Consider the following 8,083-nt stretch of genomic DNA (forward strand, 5'->3'; position numbering starts at 1 on the left):
GAAGCGTGGATGGTGTGGTAAATTAAAAGGTTTCAAAAGCCCAAACATTCTTGGTTTTTTTTCTTATAAAAAGCTTCACTAAAAGGTCAAAAAATATTATATGGGCTCTTATTTTTTATTTTTTATATTATTAGGTTCACAATTAATTATGACGTGGTCGGGTTTTTAATTTCGATCCAACCGGTCCGACCAATGAACCGCTAACAAGAAATGTTCATTCATCAATCCCTTTAATAAAATATTTGTAAATTTAACGAATATGAACAATACAATGAAACACACAAAAATGCATATGCTTCGGAAATATGAAACTCGTAATGAATTATACTATTTTAATGAAGTAATATCTAACTTGCGTATTTTGAGTCCTTTTGATAATTTTTTTGGGTTCGATATACCAAAGTTACTATGATTAGCCGGCGCGATCCTAACCGGAACAACAAAAAAATTGGTTTATCTTTTTTAAGTTTTTATCATATGACCCTGACCTAACCTGAAACGGAACGAAAAAGAATTATCATATAGCTATAGACAATTGACATTCACAAATTTCCGTCCCCCATTAAAGAAAAATTAACAGCTCCACCACTGTAACAACCGGACACTGACGTCGCTCAATAACACGAGCAACCAAGACAATTAATATGTTCGACCCTGAAAGTCAAACATATTTCTTTATGCATAACATTTCCTGAATAGAACACAAGTTTTATAAGCTAAGTACCAAAATCAATCAAAAACATGCTTTGAGATTAAAAAAATCGCATAGCAGATGCTCATCAAAACTTCGTAAATCATTTTGACGGTTTTTGCTTTGCGATTATTCTTTTCCTCAATACCTGACTGGGAAACTTGCATCTAAGAACCTCAAGTACATCTTCAAATTTTAAACCACGGCGAATTAATAACACCATTTCATGATACAACACATCCGCCATCTCAGAGAGAGTTCGTGTTCCATCCTCATTCTCTTCTAGTGTTCTACATAACTCATCAGCTTCTTCACTGAAAATACAAAAACATTAAAGAAATAAAAACTTAGATTATATTTTTATAAAACTCTAATATAAATATAAAGAAATCAATATACCGTATCTTTGAGCATAATAAATTGTCATCAAGCAACAAACGTTTTGTCCACGAGGGTTTGCCTTGTTGAGGCCCAGACAATTCTTCCTTTCGCTTGGAGAGTGTAGATTCCAGCGAGTATAATGTGGTCAATGCCAGTTGACTCTTTTCAACCTTAATAAAATAAATAAAAAATTACATACCTAGAAAGTTTATACAAGTAAAAGAAAATGAATCATGTAATACCTGTGGTTCGTTTAAAGAATCAAAAATGGATGTGTAGTAACACGTTTCGGAACCAGTGTGGCAGGTGGGACCATCGGGCTTTCCGAGGTATATGATCTGGAAAAGTGTTAAACGTTTCGGTTAACGTTTAAAAAAAAAATAAGTAAACTAGAAATGGCAAATTTAAATGATGTATTAGTAGGCCTGTAAATGAACTGAGCGAACACAAATTGGGCATGTTCGTTTAACTTTAAGTTTTTAACTTAACAGAGTTTCTTGACCATTTGTTACAAAACTGAACGTGTTCGTGTTCGTGTTCGTATATGTTTGTTCATTAATAATATCAACGAACGAATATAACTAAGCATAGATGAACCAATATAAACAAACACAATTGAGCAAGCACCAATTAAAAGTAAATGTGAATATTAATCTATAGGAACTGAAAAATTAATAAAATTGGACTAAATTGTTATGAGCCTAACAATTTGAATGATTACACAGACGAAAAAACATAAACAACGAAAACCAACAAACATAAATGAACTTAAATGAATGCTCACGAACATAAATTAATGCATGAGACATGTGCTCATGTTCGTTCGTTTAATTAAATGAACAAACATAAAAAAAGGAAAACTTACAAACACAAATGAACGTAAATGATCAAACATAAACGAACGTTCACGAATATAGATGAGCGAACGAGACATGTGCTCATGTTCGTTTTATTAACTAAATGAACATAAAGCTTTGTTAATGTTCGCTTCTTTACTAAATAAACTAACAAACATAAACTAACACAAATGAACATAATCGATCAAACACAAGCGAACGTTCACAAACATAGATAAATGAAAAGGACAAGTGCTCATGTTCGTTCGTTTAACTAAATGCACAAAAAGTTTTGTTCATGTTCATTCCTTAAATAACCGAACGTAAACGAACAAACATAAACGAATCTTCATGAACATAAATGAATAAAAGAGACGTGTGCTCATGTTCAGTCGTTTAACTAAACGAACAAAAAGTTCTGTTCATGTCTGTTTGTTTTATTAAATAAATGAACTTACCGCCAAACAATTCATTGGACGTTCAGTTCATTTACAGGCCTACTAATAGGTCCGATACTAACAAAAAATCGATTCAGGTTATGTTTTATCTCTAACAGTCAAAGTCAAACAATGAAACTAACCGAATCGTGATCACAATCAAGGAAAATATCATGAACATTGATGAAATTAAGGGAAGTCTCTCCTTTGGTCCACAACGTGGATCTTGATCTGCTATAAAAGGTCGCCTTTTTGGAAGCGATTGTGGCTGCGAGTGCATCTCGGTTTGCAGATCCTTGCATCAAGATGGCACCCGAATCCACGTTTTGAGCTATAGCCACAGCCAAACCCTTTTCGTCCCATTTGACACTGTCCAATACTAAGTTTAACTGAAATTCATTTTATACAAATGCAGCTTTAATAAACATGGCATAAATGCAGCTTTCGAGATCTTAGTATAAGTAACCTTAGATTGAAGATGTATATTGTCATCAGGTTTCTGAACACAAGGCTTGATAGCATAACGCTTGTTGTTGGACTGCGGGTTGAAGACGGGTTCTGGTTGCAAAGATTGAAGTCCATGAAAATGTGCAAAAGCCATCAATCCTCACACCAAGGACAAGGATTATTAATCTACTGCTATAAAAAGAAAAAGTGAATTTAAACATATCAAAAGAAGAACAATTAATACTGCAAATAATCAGATTAGCAGCAGTTAATCCCAAACACCCCCAAAACTAATTCTAAATAATAAATACCTCCTAAATTAAAAATGTTGGTAATCATAACAACATTCAGAATCAAAATGAATTAACATAGATAAGACTAAGAGACACACGATTTAAACAGCTCAGGTAGTTGTAAGTTCATCGATGATTATGAATGGGCAAACACAATGGAAATACAAAGATTACATGGAATCGTAGGGCAAAAAAACCATGAAATTGAAGGTACCTACCTTATTGATTCATGTGAGGGTTTGACTGACTGATAGCAGCCTAGATGACCCAAAACTGGTGGGTTTTACTAATCCCCGTTAGATTTTGAATTTGAGGCAGTACGGGTGTGCTTTTTTTTTCCTAAATGTACCGAATATCAAACTTGACCCAAAGCCATCCGAACTCGAATTAAAGAATACCTGAAAAACACGAATTTTAAGTGGGTCGATTATCATTTTTGCTTAATAAAAAACCCGAAACACAAAACCCGAGAACAACCCAAACGTTAATTGCCTTTTCTTTATAGATGTGTTTTCGTTTGGAGACTCCGATGTTTCATATATCATGTCTTATGTTATAGTTAGTTTTTAGACTTTTGAATATTATTATATCATATGATCAAATGATGCTTGAATTCAAGTCCCAATCGATAAACAAACACAAATTAAACGACCAACTCTCGTTTATATTAATCCGAAAATATAACTCAAAAACTGATTATATCTATCAAACCCTAACTCGGTTTGACACTTGATAAACCCTAACTTGGTTGCATCTCATCTTGACAATCCCTAACTTGGTTGCCCCTATTTATATTGTTAACTCTCACTTAGCTAACAAGAATACATAACAACCCTAACGTGGTCATTAAGCAACACATTAATAACCCTTTTTTAATTAGCTTCAACTTCACCCTTGTCATCATTCTCTTGATTCTCTCGAGGCTTTTCATGATCTCTTATAGTTTTTTATGGGCTCCAATTAGCTTGAAGAAACACTTGCTTCTTTTGATCATTACACGTCTTCCCTTAGATTTTGAATTTTCAAAACTTGGATCTTTTATTGGAATCTGACTCGTATTCTGCCTGTCTTCTTTCAAATTAATTCTTTGAAGATCCCTACCTGCAAAATCTTCATTCCAATGGTAGCTCGTTTACCAGGACTTGTTATCTTGAGGCTAATCTTGTACAATCAGATCTTGGTCCTTGTCACCTTCATCAAAAGCGTACCTTATCATCTTTAATGGTTAGCAAATCATGTTTCATGTGAATCTCGCATCCACTTTCCGTTGCTTGACCAAGACTTATGACATTGCATTGTAAGCTAAGAATGTAGTAGACATCGTTCAACAGGCGCTGCTCCCCGTTTTTCCTTCAATTAAGATCTACCCTTTCACCCGAATATCAATACAAGATTCGTCTCTGAACTTCACCTTTCCTGTGACACGTTCATTCAATTCATAAAAATACGCTTTATTACATGTCATGTGATTGGATGCTCCGTTGTTGAGATACCAAACATCTTTCTCCGTTGGTTAGTTTTTGAAACGCTTTGGAATCATTCCGTCTTCGTTTAGAAAAACCGTTTTTATCACCTTTTATCATAAATAAAGCTAGATAAAATCATCAATTTTGTTCAAACTAGCTTCATGCTTTTTCTTCTTTCTTTTTACGTTCCGTGCACATAGACACGAACTGACCAAATTCATCACAAGGGTAACATTGAACCTGTGATATATCCTTTCTACCCCTTTGACGATCATTCGTTCTTCTTTGACCCATATGCCTTGACCCATGATGCTGACCATCTCGATTGTTACAACAATCTTGATCCTCATCATCTAGGTCTTGACCTCCGGTTTCCCGGTCTCTTCCACGTTCATGTGAACTCGGTCAACCATTATCTTGGCTACCAGACTGATCATACGATTTGCCTTTGCAACTACCTTTCGATCGATTGTAAAGTAACTGACTTCGCGAATCTTAAGTGCGTTCTCTACCTTGCATATGTTCCTCAAACGCCTTAATTATTCAAACAACATATTTAAACATCATACTATCAAGATCAACACTTTGCTCAATTGAGGCTGTGAGTTGGAAGAATTTATCTGGAACCGCATCCAGTAACTTCTTCACCAAGACATCTTGCTCGAATACGTGACCTAGACTCGTTGCCTTTGAAACCATACTTGTTATTTTTCTTACACACTGGTCAATAGTCTCGTCTTCCGCCATCTTGAGTTTCTCTAATTCACTTTTCAACTTTAGCAGTCGAGTCTTTTGAACTCGCTCAGCCCTAACTTACCGTGCTTTCAAAGCCATCCATATTTCTCGGGCGTTCTTGTATTGAGCAATCTAAAAAACAATATCACCTTCCACCACTTGAAACAAAAAGGATCACGCAATTTTATTCTTCTTCGCATAAATAACCGCACCCTCATCGGCTTATTTGGTTGAACAACTTACCAAAACCCCTGATCATCTAAGATCGCTTCCACCACAATGGTCTATGTGATGTAATTTGTTCTAGTCAAATTTGGAACTTGCAGTGATTTCCCCTGGTCACTTTGGGTCGGATTATCGGATCTTCTTTGTCACCTGCCATTGATGGTGATTCCTTTTGCTCCACTTCGTTAGAACAAATAAAAACCAATCAGTCTGCCATTGACGGTGGCTCCCCTTGCTCCACTTCGTGTGAATCTGATAAGCAGTTAAAAGCTCAAAGATTAGTTGTTTTGAAGTCAACAGTGGTTTAAAAGTCATCAGTTGGTTCAAGATTAGTCCTTTTGTAAAAAACGTTATACGAGCCAGGAATCTAGTCGCAAATCGATACTTAACATCGTGTTCATACGTTAATGGAGATCAATACATTAAGACTGGAGAGAATCTGGCATGGTAACGTTACAGGGGATAAATATGGCACAGATCTCTATGCAAACTAACTATGGAAGGCCTATTTATAGGCTGGTCTCATTCGTTAGAACAATAGCACATTTGTCCAGCATCCAATGTAACGAATGGGTCTCATTCGTTAATCCCATAACGAATGAGTTATACGTTAAATCCACATTCGTTAACCTCATACGTTAAAACCTCCTCATTCGTTTAACCTTTAACGAATGTCTTCCATACGTTAATCACCCTCATTCGTATGAACAGTACACGAATGAGTCTTCATACGTTAAACATCTCATTCGTATGCAAAGTGTACGAATGAAGTTCACATTCGTTAAATTCCAACGAATGTACTCATTCGTTAAACCTCCGTAAAGAATGAGCATTTAACTTAACGAATGAGCAGTTAAGTTGGTTACTGTAGCACTTCGCCGGAAAAAGTTGTTACAGTAATCGGAAACTGGAAATCAAGCTCCATTAATGGCTGTCAATGGCCGATTTCAATCAATTTTTACTCAAATCATCATAATGAACCACAAGATTATCACACTAGACTCAGATTTCATTCACGAACATGATTTCATCATCAAATTCATCAATCAGTCCATGAATCCAGCCGAAATCCAATCCAATCGATGAACACGAACTCGTACGTATCACGAGCAACCTCCGGCTCTGATACCAGATGTAAAAACATTATGCGAGCCAGGACCTAGTCGCAAATCGATACGTTAGGATCGTGTTCATACATTAATGGAGGATAAGTTACAGAGAAAATCCGGCAGCATAATGTTACAGGGGATAAATATGGCACAGATCTCTATGCAAACTAACTATGGAAGGCCTATTTATAGGCTGGTCTCATTCGTTAGAACTGTAGTAACGAATGAGACCTCTCATTCGTTAACAAGGTTAACGAATAAGGTCTTTCCATAGCCCATTTGCTAAACACCCTTAGCGAATGGGTATACCTTAACGAATAAGCCACCATTCGTTACATTGTAGTAACGAATGGGCTTTACATTAACGAATAGCCTAGTCTCTAATGAATGAGGCCTCATTCGCTAAACATGCTTAGCGAATGAGCCTTTATACATTAACTGTAAAGACTAAACTACCCCTAGCCTATTCGAACAGCTGCGGACACCAAATCCGTGCACTTACAGACTCCCCCTTGTCCATAGCTGTCGAATGCTTTCTAATACTTTAGCATCCAATACTTTATCCTCCAATACGTTAACATCAAATACGTTATCGACGAATACGTTAAGGTCGAATACTTTAACCGCTGATACTTTAACTGCATATCATCAGCCGTAGAGCCAACCTCCCCCTTGACTGATGATTTTCGGGCTTGTGCAAACAGACAAAATATAACTCTTTGTAAGCAAATCTACAACTTGTAGCTACTCGTATCAGATCTCCCCCTCAAATAAGCATGTCCGGGTGATCATCCTGATCATCCAACTGGCATATGATATGGTTCAATCAAACGAGTCAATCAGCAGCAAGTCATCGGTTATCTGTTCACTTGGTAAAGCAAAAATATCTTTAGATTTGACCTCGTCACCATCTTCATGAACAACCCGATCATTCCGCATCTTTCACATCGGTCTTCACTCTCTCGATAACGTCTATCCCAAAACATAATTCTTTGAAGCTCTTCGGTAACCAATACGCTTGGATGCGCTAATGTTTTGGGCATATGATGCAGAGTTCCAACCTTCGTTAATCAACACCGAACAATCACATTCTTCAATCCAATAACAAGACCAGTATATTCCTCAATCAGATCAACCCATTCAATAATTGTCCCCTTCAACAGAAGCAATCCGCCGAATACTCGTAACCAACATTGTCAGGATCGAAGTCCCTCAGAAAGAAGTAAACGGACATACACTCGTATCCCACATAGTCAGGTTTCAATCTTGAACAAATCAATCACCAATCGAAGAACAAACACAGTCTTGAACTCGGTCAAACATAGCTTTGCAAACATGAATTACCACCCGAATTGCTGTAATTTTTCAAGAAATCCTTGCGAAGGTAGGAAGATAATGATCGAATAACCTCTTTGAAATTTTTATCTCCCCCTTTTCTTGACAAATTAGGCAAGGTCTTGAAC

The 8,083-nt window shown here is 36.5% G+C and overlaps 1 pseudogene across 1 annotated transcript; it reads right to left on the reverse strand.

Annotated features, from left to right (window-relative positions):
* Positions 1-729: 729 nt before the first annotated feature.
* On the reverse strand, positions 730-2,946 carry LOC143586114 (histidine biosynthesis bifunctional protein hisIE, chloroplastic-like; annotated as a pseudogene). The gene is made up of 5 exons (XR_013144656.1): positions 2,812-2,946; positions 2,489-2,734; positions 1,315-1,410; positions 1,091-1,242; positions 730-1,005 (listed from the first exon to the last, which is right to left on the reverse strand). The product of XR_013144656.1 is annotated as a histidine biosynthesis bifunctional protein hisIE, chloroplastic-like (transcript).
* Positions 2,947-8,083: the final 5,137 nt, after the last annotated feature.

This window comes from Bidens hawaiensis, unplaced genomic scaffold, assembly GCF_021521415.1.
Source record: "Bidens hawaiensis isolate Kalapana, Puna unplaced genomic scaffold, B.hawaiensis_p1.1 tig00034324_1, whole genome shotgun sequence".
Lineage (NCBI taxonomy): Eukaryota > Viridiplantae > Streptophyta > Magnoliopsida > Asterales > Asteraceae > Bidens > Bidens hawaiensis.